Consider the following 12,512-nt stretch of genomic DNA (forward strand, 5'->3'; position numbering starts at 1 on the left):
TCTAATCAGCTGGTCCTCTCCCCCAAAATTTCGGGCTTTGTGCGTAGAGTAGAAAAGAATATATAATAATCTTAAGGCAAGAAGCTGGCAAGAACATTAACATGCTGGGCGAAATGCTTAGCGGTGTTTCATCTGTCTTTACAATCTGAGTTCAAATTCCACTGAGATCGACTTTGCCTTTCATCCTTTCGGGTTCAATAAATTAAGTACCAGTTGTGTACTGGGGTTGATCTAATCGACTGGCCCCTTCCCCCAAAATTTCAGGCCTTGTGCTTAGAGTAGAAAAGAATATCAGATGTTCTCATTAAGGCAGCGAGCTGGCAGGATTATTAGCATGCACAGCAGAATGCTTTGTGGCCTTTTGTTTGTTTTTACACTCTGAGTTCAAATTCTGCCAAGGTCAGCTATGTTTTTCAACCTTTCAGGGTCAATAAAATAAGTACCAGTTGAATACTGGGATCAATGTAAACCACTTACAATTGCTGGTCTTATGACAAAATTTGAAGCCAAAATCTATGTTCTCAATTAAATTCTGCTGAGGTCAGTCTTTGTCACTCTATCTCCCAAGGGTCATTAATATGAGAGCCATTAATTAATGCGGCAATCAATTATGTTCTTGCTACAGAAAAAATATATTGTATTGGAGAAAAAAATAAAGAAAAAAAAAACAGTTACTATTTATGTTTAGATTTAAATATATAAAAATAAAAAACGGTATTACTGAATTGTAATAATATTTTTTGTTATATTCAAAACCTTTTATATAGATGTATACAGTCAGCTGAAAGTGGAAATTTAAACATTTCATATAAATTGACATGTGCTTTTAGACAAAATGTATTTAAAATCTGATAGAAAATTGTGTTGCAAAATATTTATTGTACTTTGTAAAGGAGTTACTTGTTTTATTTCATTTAATTTTGTTTTTCTTTTCTCTCTTAATATTTTCGCATTGAAATATTTTTTTTCAATATTTACCATAAAATGATATTGAAAAATCATTTGTAAGTTTTTAATACTCATTATAAAGATGGACAGCTTATAAATAAATACAGTAAATAATAATAGATGAGTTTCTATAAAGTATTCATTCAGCTAAGGGTGCAAATTTGTTTGTTTTTAAATAGTAATCATCTCATAAATTTTATAATTTACCTTTAATTATCATCAGGGGGAAGGAAAACAAAAACAAAAAAATACTATACACAAATTTAAATTGATTTTATCATTATTACCACAAGTATTATTGATATGAATAGGAACAAATTAGTGTAATTAACAGGTTTGCATCTCACTCACATCATTGTAGGTTCAGTCTTGCAGTTTGAGATGCCAGGAAATTGGGTCTTTTTTTACTATAGTCCAGGGCTTGGTTAATGGAAACTGTATGAAGCTCAGTGTGGTAAGAAGCTTTATTTCCAACCACATAGTTCTAGGTTTAGCACCACTGCATAGAATCTCAAGCAAGTACCTTCTACTATAGCCACAGGCTGACCAAAGTCTTGTGAGTTGATTTGATAGACAGAAAATGAAAGAAGTCTGTTATCTATATATATATATATATATATATATATAGATTGATAGATATAGATATAGATAGATAGAATTATACATATACATATATATCTTTGTTTGTGTGTCTGAACAGAGAGAAGTGGGGGGAGACTTAACACTTCCACTTCCCTGCAGCATGTTGTATCCTTGAGCAGGACACTTTATTTCACATTGCTCCAGTCCACTCAGCTGGCAAAAATGAGTAGTACCTGTATTCCAAGGGGCCAGCCCTGTTACACCTTGTGTCACACTGAATCTCCCTGAGAAGAATGTGAAGGGGAACACATGTCTGTGGAGTGCTCAGCTATTTGCATGTTAATCTCACAAGCAACCTGTCCCATTGATTAAATCAACTGGAACCCTCGTCATCATAAGCAATGGAGTGCCAGTTTTTATATGTATCCTTAAATCCTTAAAAATGTTTTAGCCCAAAGGCTGCAGCCATGCTGGGGCACCACTGCTGGTATATATATATATATGTATGCATGTGTGTATGTATAGATGGAGGTGAGTGGATAAATGGAGGAAAGAAGCACCCAAAACATTAAATTGTGACCCCCTTAGGTCATGAATGACCATGGAATTGCACCTAGAAAGTTACCCTCCGAGGCACAGGTCTGGGCAAGGTTGTTTATGGAAGACCAGCAGTTGCCCATGCATACCAGCCTCCCTTCTCCACCAGTGTTATCCAAGGGAAAGGCAAAGGCCGATACAGCTTGGCACCAGTGACGTCGCAGCTCATTTATTAACGTGCAAGTGGTCAAGCATTTCACAGAGACGTGTACCCTTAACATAGTTCTTGGGGAGATTCAGCGTGACACAGAGAGTGACAAGGCTGAAATAAGAAAGGAAGAGAGAGTGAGAGAAAGTTGTGGTGAAAGAGTACAGCAGGGTTCACCACCACCCCCTGCTGGAGCCTCGTGGAGCTTTAGTTGTTTTCGCTCAATAAACACTCACAATGCCTGGTATGGGAATCGAAATCGCGATCCTACATCCGCAAGTCCACTGCCCAAACCACTGGGCCATTGTGGGCCATTAAGTAGGAGTCATATTATTATTATTATTTAAAACAATTTGATTTGGTGAAGCGATCCTGACAGGCTGATATCTTGCCATTGTGCATTCTCAGTTCTTGTTTAAGTGTAGTAAAATAGCACAACCAAAGTTAATGTGGGTTTACTTCCTCTAAGCATTTTCATTATTACAGCTACTTTTCCATACAAGCATGGATTGGACAGGACTTTTAAATGTGTGTGTGTGGAAGGGGTGCTTGTGTGTGTGTCCAACCCATGCCAGCATTGAAAAGTGCAGCAAAAGTATTGAGTAATCTTTCGGTTTAATGTTAGATTGTTTTTATTGACATCAAAACAAATATTTATGTGTGTGTATGTGTGTGTATGTATGTGTGTGTGCATGTGTGCGTGTGTCTGTAGTGTGTGTGTGTGTCTGTGATGTGTGTATGTCTGTGATGTGTGTATGTCTGTGGTGTGTGTGTGTGTCTTTGGTGTGTGTGTCTGTGGTGTGTATGTGTCTGTGGTGTGTGTGTGTGTCTGTGGTGTGTGTGCCTGGTATGTCTGTATAAAGTGAGAGACAGAGAGCAAGAGAGTGACAGACAGATACAGACAGACAGACAGAAATAGACAGACAGACATAGACAGACAAACAGACAAATAGACAGATAGATAGATAGATAGAGAGAGAGAGAGGAGAGAGAGAGAGAGAGAGAGAGAGAGAGAGCTTGACAGACAGATAGGTAGATAAATACATAGATAATGTGTGTATATGCATGTGTGTACCTTTACATATGTGTGTGTGCATGTGCGTGCATGCGTGTGTTTGAGTGTGTATGTGTGCGTGTGTGTGTGTGTGTATGTAAGGGGGCAATCTTCTATTAATGGCAAACAGCCACAGTACGTACTTTCCAGCTTCGTCTCTGCTTTCTGGTGTCAAATCCCAACAGTGTTGGCTTCAATGTTTATCCCTCTGGTGTGGATAAAATTAATACCAATGGTTTTCAATCAAGTGTATCTCCTTACCCCTTGCCAGTTAACATATGGCTAAATATATCATCAAAATAAATTGCTGTTATGAATGCTATAAGGACCAGTGTAGTTAGAACCAGCTGCTTTGCAGTATTTAGTTACCTTCCTCGCTGTCCAAAGCTCAGCCCCCACCCCACCCCCACCGCACCCAGATCAAACCGGCACCAAATTTAGAAACCAATAACAAGGAAATATTTTTTTTTTTTTTAAATTTCTCTTACTTTATACTTGTTTCAATTATTTGACTGTGGCCATGCTGGGGCAACACCTTGAAGAGTTTCAGGTGAACAATTCAACCCATGTAGTTAAGTTTTTTTTTTGTTTCTTTTTTATGTCTGGTACTTACTTTATTGGTCTCTTTTGCCAACATGCTAAGTCTTAAGGATGTAAACACTGGTTGTCAAGTATTGAGGGCAGTGACAAACAAAGACACAAAGTTACTCATACAGGCTCTTCCTTCTGGCTGGGTCGCCATGTATCTCCTCTACAGTAGCACACCTATTTCTGCTCTCATTTTTGATCCCTCTCTCTCTCTTTTTCTCTTGTTTTTCCTCTGACTAGGTAACCAAGTATCATCTATACATCAGCACACCTGTTTCTGACCCTTTCTGTACCTCTCTCTCTCTTCCTCTCCCCCTCTTTCTCTTCCTCTCTTTCTCTTCTCTCTGTCCTCTCTCTCTCTCTTCCCCCTCTCTCTTTCTCTCTCTCTCACTGGGTAACCATGTACCTCCTCTATAGCAAGATACCTGTTTCTGCCTCTCTAATTTCTCTGTCACACTTTAGCCGTTCATCATTTGACACTGGATCACCTCCTCCAGTGACCCCTTCCTTTATAGCAAGACACTTGTTTCTGCCAGTCTGTCTCTGTCACACTCTAGCTTTTCATCCTCTGACACGAGACCCCTCCTCAAATTCCCCTGCCCATCTCAAAATTCCTTGTCTTGTGAGTTACTTGGTAACCTAGCCAGTGCTGGTGCCACGTAAAAACCATCCAGTCCATATTGCAAAGTGGTTGGCATTTGGAAGGGCATCCAGCTATAAAAATCATGCCAAAAATTAACCTTGCCTGTGCTAGTACCATGGAAAAATCACTGAGTCCACTCTGTAGAGGGGTTGGTGTTAGGAAGGGCAAAAAACCCTGCCAAAACAGACACAATAGCCTGGTGTAGTTTTCTGCCTGGAAGATGGATATTAAATGATGATGAAAATATATATATATATATACTCTTTTACTCTTTTATTTGTTTCAGTCTTCCGACTGTGGACATGCTAGAGCACCACCTTTAGTTGAACAAATTGACCCCAGAACTTATTCTATGTAAGCCTAGTACTTATTTTATCGGCCACATTTGCTAAACTGCTAAGTTACAGGAATGTGAACACACCAGCATCGGTTGTCAAGAAATGGTGGAGAGACAAACACAGACACACGCACACACATTGTATATATATATATAGGCTTCTTTCAGTTTCTGTCTGCCAAATCCATTCACAAGGCTTTGGTTGGCCTGATGCTATAGTAGAAGACACTTGACCAAGGTGCTATGCAGTGACACTGAACCCAGAGCCATGTGGTTGGTAAGCAAGCTACTTACCACAGAGAGAGAGACACGTTTGTGTATATATATATATATATATATATATATATGTATGTGTGTGTGTATATATGTGTGTGTGTGTGTGTGTGTCTTTATGTATGTATATGTATATACACATATGTATGTATATGTATATATATATATATATGTATGCCTGTTTATATATACATATATATGCACATGTATGTACAATGGGCTTCCTCACAGTTTCTGTCTATTAAATTCACTCACAAAGCACTAGTTATCCTGGGATCATAGTAGAAGCCACTCGTCCAAGGTGCCACACAGGGGTAATGAACCTGAAACTATAGGGCTGCTAAGCAGGTTTCTTAACCACATAGCTACGTTGGTGTGATTACTTTTACTAGTTACCTGAGAAACATGATGTGAGGGAGAAGTATAAACAACGAATGTGTCTCAGTGTTCATGTTGTCAATCTTAGTGGCAAAATGGTAAATTGATGTAAGGCAGTGAGCTGGCAGAAACATTAGCACGCTGTGCAAAATGCTTAGCAGTATTTCGTCTGCTGTTACATTCTAATTTCAAATTCCACCGAGGTCAACTTTGCCTTTCATCCTTTTGGGTTCGATAAATTAAGTACTAGTTGCACACTGGGGTTAATGTAATCGACTTAATCCTTTTGTCTGTCCTTGTTTGTCCCCTCTATGTTTAAACCCTTATAGGCAATAAAGAAATAAACTGGTAAGTTGATTCAAACAAGATTTGAGTTTGGTACTGCCAGATACCGAGCTAGATACAGCAAACTTTCTTACCTGGTATTCATTTATGAGCACCATACATATGAAGAAAATATTAATACAAGAAATGGCAAATATGTGTAGAGGAATAAATAAATAAAGAAAGAAAAAAATGCCAGAAGACAAACTGTATTACTATGGCATTTTCTTAGCGAGTGTCTATGGAAAGGGAAAAAAATCATTCAAGAAATGCAGCTTAATATATTTTGTTGACTTCTCTGAGAATAAATGTCAATGTTATTAACAATTTCCATGGAAAATGTTCAGAATTTTGGTCCAAAAAGAGAAGGTCATTTAAAAATGTAATTGCTAAGGTAACTAAATCTGATACAAGATTCATGATGGGAGATTAATCATCATAATTCAAAATGACAAAACAAATATTTTAATGTCAAAAATTTATAATGGTGCTGCTATTCGAAAACGTACTGCTATATTGTTGTCAGAGAAATGACCAGACCATTATTAACCTAACATCTATTATTTCTGTCTATATTTTATAGAATTTTGATCTGCCAATTATCCAAATCATCTTCAGCTATCATATTTTTCCATTTCAACTTATTCTTCACTTTATATTATCACTGATGGACGTTAGGAAGGGCATCCAGCCGTAGAAACACTACCAGATCAGACTGGGCCTGATGCAGCCTTCTGGCTTCACAGACCCCAGTTGAACCATCCAACCCATGCTAGCATGGAAAGCGGACGCTAAATGGTGATGATGATGATGATGATGGACCTGTGATCCATAGACTGGAAGAGTACACAAATATAACACAGGGGTTCTGCAAGCTAAGTTCAACACTCTCAAAATGCTTTGCTGTTCTTCTTCCAGTGGCCACAACTGGAATCTCTACGTGCTTAAGACATTTTCTTTGCAATCACAGAGTTTTGAGTTCAATCCCTCTCTACAGCATCATGGGTAAGCATCTTCTAATATGGCCCTGAATTGACCAATGCCTTCTGAGTGAATTTAGTACACAGAAACTGGAAGTCCATGATGTGTGTGTATTTACATATATATATGTAAAAAGCAGGATTCGAGCATGGCCAATGCCAGTGCCACCTGATTGGCTTTGATGCCAGTGGCAAGTAAAAAGCACCCACTACACTCTCGGAGTGGTTGGTGTTAGGAAGGGCATCCACCTGTAGAAACCTTGCCAAATCAGATTGGAGCTTGGTGCAGCCTCTCTGCTTGCCAGAACTCAGTCAACCGATACCAGCATGAAAAGCAGGCATTAAACAATGACGACGACGATGATAATGATGATGATACACACACACACACTCAAACACACACACACACACACACATTAGCACATAAATGCGAAAACAATGTAGTAAAACTTGTAATCAAATACTGAAGGTAGAGTAATATGCTTTTATTAAAGCTGAAAAATTATCACAAGACTGTTACTCAGAGTTTCATATTCCCATTCATCAGACCGTAATAGTTGTGATAATTTTACAGCTTTAATAATAGTATATATGCATATATATGTAAATGTATATATATATATATATATATATATATATTCTTTTACTCTTTTACTTATTTCAATCATTTGACTGCAGCCATGCTGGTGCACCGCCTTTAGTCGAGCAAATCGACCCTGGGACTTATTCTTTGTAAGCCCAGTACTTATTCTATCGGTCTCTTTTGCCGAACCGCTAAGTGACGGGGACGTAAACACACCAGCATCGTTTGTCAAGCAATGCTAGAGGGACAAACACAGACACACAAATAAATACACACACATACATATATATACATATATACAACAGGCTTCTTTCAGTTTCCATCTACCAAATCCACTCATAAGGCTTTGGTCGGCCCGAGGCTATAGCAGAAGACACTTACCCAAGATGTCACGCAGTGGGACTGAACTCGGAACCATGTGGTTGGTTAGCAAGCTACTTACCACACAGCCACTACTGCGCCTATATATATATATTATATTGTCTCTAGATCCAGCCTCAGCTGTAAGCTTGGAACCTAATGGACGACCAACTATAGCACTATAACAGCATACCTATTCATCTAGATCACCAGTATACTAAACCCCTCATATTCTTTATATATATTATATATACACATATGTACATTTGTGAGTATTCATGTTTGTATACAGACACACACACATGCACATATATATATATATATATATATATATATATATATATATATATATATATATATATATATATAGAATGGTTGTATACTGTCAATCTAACACGAACGTGACAGTAGGGGGATGCACCACCGCTGTATAGCCCTAGGAAGCATCAATGCCTCCTGATGGCTTTGACACATATAAGGACACAGGAAAAATGTGTCAAAGCCATCAGGAGGCGTCGATGCTTCCTAGGGCTATACAGCGGTGGTGCACGTTCGTGTTAGATTGACAGTATACAACCATTCTATCGCCCCCACCACCGTACATGTCTCTATGAGAGATTTAGAAATCTAGTATTTCTGATATATATATATATATATATATATATATATACGTATGTACATATATGTAAATGTGTATGTATATGTATATATATATATGTATGTGTGTATATATATAAATTATAAATAACTCCGGAAAACAATTTTCCAAATCAATCGGTTGTAACCCTACATCATTATACGCATCTACATATCATACCTTGGGGTCTTATTTATCGTATATTTATATATTTATCTATAAATATACAAAATATCTGATAAAAGTCAATATTCAAATTTTGGGGAATTAATCGATATGCAGGTATTCTATTTCAGATAATACAAAATTATTAACTAAAGTATGATATAATTAATGAAGTACATTATATTCCTAGCTGGAAATTTTGGTTATATCCTTTAAGTATTATTTCATGATGTGCAAACTGATACCATGAGTTTACTGTAAGATATACTCATTAGGTTATTATTGTAGTATCTGAAATAGAATACCCGCATATTGATTGATCCCCCAAAATTTGAGTATTTATATACATATATATATATATATATATATATACATATATATATATATATATATATATATATAATATATATATATATATATATATATATATATATATATATATATATATACATATATATATACATATATATATGCATACATATATATACATATATATGCAATTGAAAAATAGGATAAAATCTTTATAAGAATTTATCAAGTAGTTAGCGTGAAAAACCTCATAAGGGAAAATTTTTTTAATTATTCCTTTGAATATATTCATTTATATTAAGGGCATTACTATACATAAATGCCTCACGGTAGGTGGGACTCTTAAAGTCAAGACTACCATGATAAACACATTGTATCAAACGCGAGGGAATGCGTTCCCTCACATTCAGTACAATGCATTTATTATGGTAGTTTTGACTTTAAGAGTCCCGTCTAGCATTGAAGCATTTATGTATAGTAATTCCCTTAACACACACACACACATATATATATATATATATATATATATATTATATATATATATACACATATAGTATGTGTATGTGTTTATCTTTGTCCTAGTGCTTGTCCTCACCACTGGTTCATGGAGGTGGTGGTAATAATGATGATGACAATGATGCTGATGCCACTTCTGCTAACGCCAACATCAACAATGGTGCTTTCATATCAAACACCAATTTTTGTGCTCTTATCTGCAATGCTCTAAAATCTACTTTATTTATTTTACCTGTCTGTCATTTTACTTTCACTTTCGTTTAACAAATAAATAACTAGCAACTACAAGGGCATTAAACCAAACATTTTTTTTCTCCTTTTATAAATTGATGATTCTGGCAAACATTGCTAAATAAAACAGATTGTTAAAATATTATTCTGTTTGCAGATCACAAACTGGAAACCATTGATACTGAGAGTCACTGAATGTAAATTTGACCTCAGGTAAAAGATATATTTAAATAGGGAAAATAGATACCAGACAGCTCTTGTACAGAATTCAAGAACGCTTTGACATTATTTCTGGCAGATGGAACTTAAAAGTTTGATGCTCTACTGATTAAGCAAAATTTCAGGTCATGTCCTTAAAGTAGAGAAGATTATTTCTAGCAGATGGTAAGCAAAAACCATAGAAGAATACTTTTATCAAGGTCCAAGAATTCTCATACAAGAATTCAATCTCAGCTTCATTTGTTAATGAAACACTCATTAACCCTTTTATGAAGAAACGCTGCTTTAGTTTCAATTAATTTTGAAAATAATGAAGAACTTAGTAGACTGACTTTACCATTATGAAGCTGGTGTTTTGAACGTAAATTAATATAAAATTTTGATGGAAAATTTTAATTTAGATTATTTTATAATAAAAAGTTTTTATCATAGAATTTGAGGTCATTTCAGGTGGGATGCTATCAAAAGGGTTCACATGTAAATGGTTCAATAAAAATGGTACTTTTTCAGGGTTTTTAGTCACTAGATAAATTCTTTAGGTGTATGAGATTTTGAAATTCTCTTGAAATTAATAAGGCTAATTAAAAATTATTGGCCTGGAAACATAAATCTGCATTTAAGAAATTTCTCTTTTCTTTTTCTCTATTGCTAAACAATTAACTATCTTTTCAGTGTCATGGTTCTAGGTTCAGTTCTACTGCATAAAACTTTGGGCATATGTTTTCCTATATAGCCCCAGGCTGACCAAAACACCTTGAGAGTGGATTTGGTAGACTGAAACTGAAAGAATCCCATTGTGTGTGTGTGTGTCTTTGTATCCGTGTTTATCTCCTCCCACCATTTGACAACCAGTGTTGGTTTGCTTACATCCCCAGAACTTGGTGGCCCAGCAAATGAGATCAATTGAATAAAATGAGATCAATTGAATAAGTACCAGGTTTTAAAAAAGTAAGCTCTAGTATCGATTCATTTGACTAAAATTCTTCGAGGCAATGCCCCAGCATTGCAACAAGTTAAAGAGAACAAGCCTTTTAAATTATTTTCTTTCTGTAAGAAAGGTCTAATGTTGTAAAAATGTTGAATTTAGCTTAGTTTATTTGTCTCAAGTTATATCATGCTGGCAGTTCCAAAGAAAGATGAACTAATGCTTTACAAGGGTTCCAATGATGAGACGCTTTAAGAACTCCATAATATGCACTAAAAATATATCAAATATGTATGCCCTTTCCATCTTTATTCTATGATGTAAATTCCACACTTTCGAATCTAAATCAACTTAATCTAGCAGAGATTATCTCCACTGTAATAGTTAATCACCAGATGCACACCACATGTTTAATTAAGAAAACTCTTTGAAAACATATATAAAATCCACACTTTGCGATTCACAGAATGTCAAACTTATGATAAAAAAGAAAAAATGTTTTTTTTCCTCTACAGCTCATCTCTATGGAAATGTGCATTGATAAAGCATATCACACACACTGTGGCTTATAACAGTCGCAAGAATGACGCCAAATCATTAAAGAGTTAATTAAACATTGCCCCCAAAGCTTACTGCAGGCTATCCTACAGATGATATCTGTTAACATCTAAATGCACTTAACCAATTAGTATGGATTCGATTCATCCTTCACAAAGAACCCTGTATGAAATGTTGATCTTCTTTGTTGCAAAATATATCAATATATTCTTCTGTTGTTTATATCTCTATCTCTGCAAACCGATTCATTTTGATAGAAACCATTTCTAATATACTGACATCCAATATCTTTTAATAATTTATGTATAGGGAGGATTCTCTTTGCAGTTGCATAACAGGCTAGAAATAGACGCTAAATCTCTCAATCTCTACAGTATTAAGAATGTATGGACAGTTTAGTCCTACATTTGATAGACAAAAGCTGAAAGAAGGTGGTGAGCTGGCAGAAGCGTTAGCACACCGGGTGAAATGCTTAGCAGTATTTTGTTTGTCATTATGTACTGAGTTCAAATTCCACCGAGGCCAACTATGCCTTTCATCCTTTCGGGGTCGATAAATTAAGTACCAGTTACGCACTGGAGTCGATGTAATCGACTTAATCTCTTTGTCTGTCCTTGTTTGTCCCCTCTATGTTTAGCCCCTTGTGGGCAATAAAGAAATAAGAAACTGAAAGAAGCCCATTGTGTGTGTGGGTGCGTGTGTATGTATGTGTGTGTGTGTGGCTGGGTGTGTCTTTACATTCGTGTTTGTCACCCCACCACTGCTTGATAACTAGTGTTGACTTGTTTACATTCCTACAACTTAGCACTGGCAAAAAGAGACTAATGGAACAAGTACTTGAGCTGATTTGTTTGACAAAATCCTTCAAGGTGGTGCTCCAGCATGACCACAATCCAAAGACTGAAACAAGCAAAAGATAAAAGATGTAGCTACAAGCAAAAAGAAGACACCCTCTTGACCTTAATTGTTCTTAACTAAAAAACACAGAACATCAATGATGTAACGGATGGAGGATGGCAGTAGAAAGGTTATGCCATGGTACTCATATTCAGCTGCATATTAGAACAATGTGAAATAAAATGCCCTACTTAAGAACACAATGCTTTGCCCTGTCCAGTTATTGAACCCATGACATAATAACCATGAACTAAATGCAC

The sequence above is a fragment of the Octopus sinensis genome, linkage group LG12 (genome assembly GCF_006345805.1).
Source record: "Octopus sinensis linkage group LG12, ASM634580v1, whole genome shotgun sequence".
Lineage (NCBI taxonomy): Eukaryota > Metazoa > Mollusca > Cephalopoda > Octopoda > Octopodidae > Octopus > Octopus sinensis.